We start from the raw sequence: 4,008 nt of genomic DNA, 5'->3' as shown, positions 1-4,008 counted from the left end.
ATGCCCACGGCCTCAGTACAGCAGGGAGCTCCAGGAAGGCTTCTATTCCAAAAGAGGTTCTTGTCTCTACTCCTCTTCCTTCTGGCAGGAGAGCCTAAATGGATATGGTTTGGAACTGCGGCTTTAGCCAGACTCTAACACATCTCAGCTCATCTGAAAGAGCCAAAACCATACAGAAACAGACCACATAACTGGCTTCCTTTTTATGGTAGCTTTTCTGAATCCTGTAAAGAACATCTCGCTGCTAAGAAATCCTGTTGTTTTCAATCTAGAGAAGATTGTCATTGGTTTCAAAAAAATCCCTCAGGCACTTCTTCCACACACATAATTTCTCAATGCAAAATTTCACTGGCAAGCCCTCACCACTCTGCTAGTTGCGTGCTCGTGGTATGGTCTTAAACTGTTCATACTTCTCTGAAAGAACAAGAGCAACAAAACCCATCCACTGTTTAATGCAACAATGCAGCTGGGACCAAGACCATCAGATCTGTACAGGTAATATTGTAATGCCTGCTCCGCTCTTGTACAAACCAAATATTGAAAAATTGGTGGCTCTTCCACCCACAACCACGCTGAGTGACTAACTGAGCTAAGTGGACTGCTGGGCTATGGATAAAATGCCAAGCTGAAACCAGGTTCATGGACCTTTCCCTTCCAATGGATTTCTCTTGTAAATGAAGGGAGCATCTACCCAACCTGGTCTGCCAGGCCAGGAAGGGAGCAGTGTCTAAATGCAAATACAGGTAAAGACAAACACTTTTCTTGCCACCTGGAACAAGGGGTGGCCAGCTGGAACTACACAGCATGAAGTCACTCAACATGAGGAGAAACCTTCCTGACAAAGCATTAAGAACAGCTATACTCTCTACCAAGACTTAACTTTAAATGGATCCAGGTGTAGCCTGAAGAAAACTGCAGCATAACTGTACAACACAGGGATGATAGTAGCAAGCTTTTCACCCAGGAGGAAAGGACACAGCTGTATAGACAGATGCCAGTAAGAACAACAGTCTGGATTGTGACATGGTCATTAGAGGCCACAGAGATGTCTAAATAGCATGGAAAACCCTTCATAAAAAGATAGACTATTTCAAAAGAACCCAAATCGTATTTGCTGTTAATCCCCATTTTGCTTAACCTGCATGAAGCCTTCTGAGCTGGCATTTATGCACACCCCTAACCTCTTTTAGAAACTAAGAGAATTTTAACCTTTCTTTCTGAAACAGGCAAAGGGAGATAAGGCCTTCAGCCCGCTGAATATTTCCCTTATTCCCACAGCTCTACACCCAACTCTTCCAATCAACTAAGTGTACCTACAACGTTCCTAACCACACTGCATGTCAGGATCACACTGTGTTAGTTAATCTCAGCATTTGCAGTACTAAAGGTAATACAGGCTGGAGACAAGTAATTCAAGAGATGGAAATACTGGTGAGGTTTTAAATTCCATTATCTAACAACATTATCTTACTTTTACGGGGTACAAACGAAGGCATTTGAAAAAATCCCTTTGCCCTTGGGAAGGACTGCAACTTGCTTTAACATTACAGCATCGTGGATTTTCTTAATCTTTCCTCAGAGTGCTGGAACAATTCCTTAAATTTCCTGACTTATCTTGCAAATTAATTTGGAGCTGCAAATATGGCTCTAGAGGCTGATTCTCCCACTGTCTGCACTCTGTTTAATTACATTCAAGGAAAAGCAGCAGCGGCTGACGACAGAATGCTGCTGCTCTGCCAGGGTAGTGTTCACCATCATCGGGAATAGGAGTAAAAGACGGTCTGCGCTCTTTTTAATTACATTCAAGGAAAAGCAGCAGCGGCTTACGGCATAATGCTGCTGCTCTGCCAGGGTAGTGTTCACCATCATCGGGAATAGGAGTAAAAGCGCTGCAGATGCCAGCACGCTGGGGACCTGTTTTAAACACACCACTACAAACCCACTGGCGAGGGCACTGCAAGTGGAATGGCAGGTCCATATACTGTAACGTTCTTGGTCTCTAGATATTTTTAAGCCTTGGAATAACTCATAGAGAAAAGGCAAATGCTGTTAAACACCACAAACAGTTAATCTGACATTTTGGGGTTTGGGGAAAAAAAAACCCACATGACTAAAAGCCTGGCAATCAGCAGCCTGGCATTGGGCCATCCAACCATAAGCATGATTGATTCTACATTCGGTTCCATCACTGTCCCTCTAACGGAGCTATTGGCACCTTAGGAAGAAAATGTCTTTTCTGACGCAATTTTCAAGGTTACTTTTGTAACCTTGAAACCACACCAGAAATTTTAATTAAAGAAAATTTCTGTTGCAGGTCCTCTGTCTCGGTGGGGTTCTGACCTGGAGCTTGTCCCCACTTCCATGCTACACAGAAGTCTCAATTGTCCACATTTATCTCCTATGCAGTTCATCTGCTGACAAGTGACCCTTTGATACTAGCAATGCTTAAACAATTTTCTCTCTACCTGCTCCCAACAAAAGCAGATGACTGATTTTCTTCCATGTGTTCAGTTTTTTTCATTGCTTGGCTCTAATGAAGTTTGCCTTTTACAACCACCTATAATTTTGTTTGTTTTGCTGCCCCGAGGGCACAAACTGACAGTAGTTCCCATTCTTCTTTTTTCTTTACTTTTTTTAAATGTCTGAACAACTGTCTGAAAATGGTTTTAGCTCAAGTTCTTCTCAAGATAAAAATGGGGCTCTGTGAGATGTAATATCAAGGTGCACAGCTTTCTTCTCCCCTGATAAATCCTTCCCTGTGAATACTGTTTCACCAGTGGAAAAGACAGGCCAACAGAGAATTAAGGTGTGAAGTGTGAAAGCACAGCAAGACGTTCTGGAAAGCCAGTTTCTGATGGTGAGCAAAATAATATTAAGTGTAAAATTCAGAACAGAATCTGTCCCCAGTCACTAGCTCCTATTTGCTCAGTTTTCTCCCAAGGCTGATTTTAGTTCTCCTGTTCTGTCAGCCAAATTCCTGCACCTATTTTGCAGACAATCATGTAATTCCATTCCCATAATATTTTTAAAAACATAGGTGAAGAGATTTCACTCATTCTGAAGATTGCCTTATGTATAGACAACACAGTTGAAAAATATTCTGCTAGATCAGAACGTCCCTCTGCCACATCTTCACCCCTGCCTTTCAGTTCACATATTTGTTGTCTTCTTCAATAGGTTTGCTCAAGAAATACGTTGTCAAACCCTTGGCATCTTGGCACTCATATCAGAGCATTTCAGCAACTCACCCTAGTACCAGAGGTCAGTCAGCGTTACATCTCCAACTATCTTGTCATTGCTTCATAATGCATTTACACTGATTCCAGAGGCCAGTCATCATGTCCATAAACCAATCTCTTTAGAGAGTTATTTCAATTAAAAAAAAAAATGTAATTTGAAGCTTTGAAGGACCATGAAGAACTTTAAAAAAAACCCAAAACCAAACACACCAGCTTCAGCAAATTTCCTTCCACAGGCTTTCAAAAGAAAAAGAAGTTGCTTCTGCATATTGAGGGAATTGAATTTGATCTCAAGGGCAGAATAATGTTTACTATCCCAAGCAAAATAATTTTAGAATAACAAGTGCTGAGACATTTCTGGCTGCTGTGGAGCCAAACTATTAGAAAATAAATGTTAAATCAATTTAAATGCTAGCACCTAGTAAAATCCAGCATTTGCTAAGCTAAGTTTACAGACAGGTTTACATGTTGGTCAACATTGGTCTGATTCAGCATATCCTCCAACAATCCATATCTCCCTTCGAGATATTCCAGCAAGCCAAAATCTGTGTTTGGATGCTACCCACTTCTATGCATTGCCAAATCTGACCCCATTACACATAAGTCACTGCTTTTTAGGGCAATTGTTCTCTACTGGGGTGATGTAGGTCAAGCACTTATCAGCTGTACTGACACCACACCAAGAGTTGTTCAGACATCCCTTATTTTCCTCCACCAGCCACAGACTTGTAATACAATTATGTAAGGTTGCACATTATTGCTGTTACTA

The sequence above is a fragment of the Buceros rhinoceros genome, unplaced genomic scaffold, assembly GCF_000710305.1.
Source record: "Buceros rhinoceros silvestris isolate BGI_N320 unplaced genomic scaffold, ASM71030v1 scaffold3439, whole genome shotgun sequence".
Taxonomy (NCBI): domain Eukaryota; kingdom Metazoa; phylum Chordata; class Aves; order Bucerotiformes; family Bucerotidae; genus Buceros; species Buceros rhinoceros.
Note: the sequence above shows the minus strand (reverse complement) of the source record.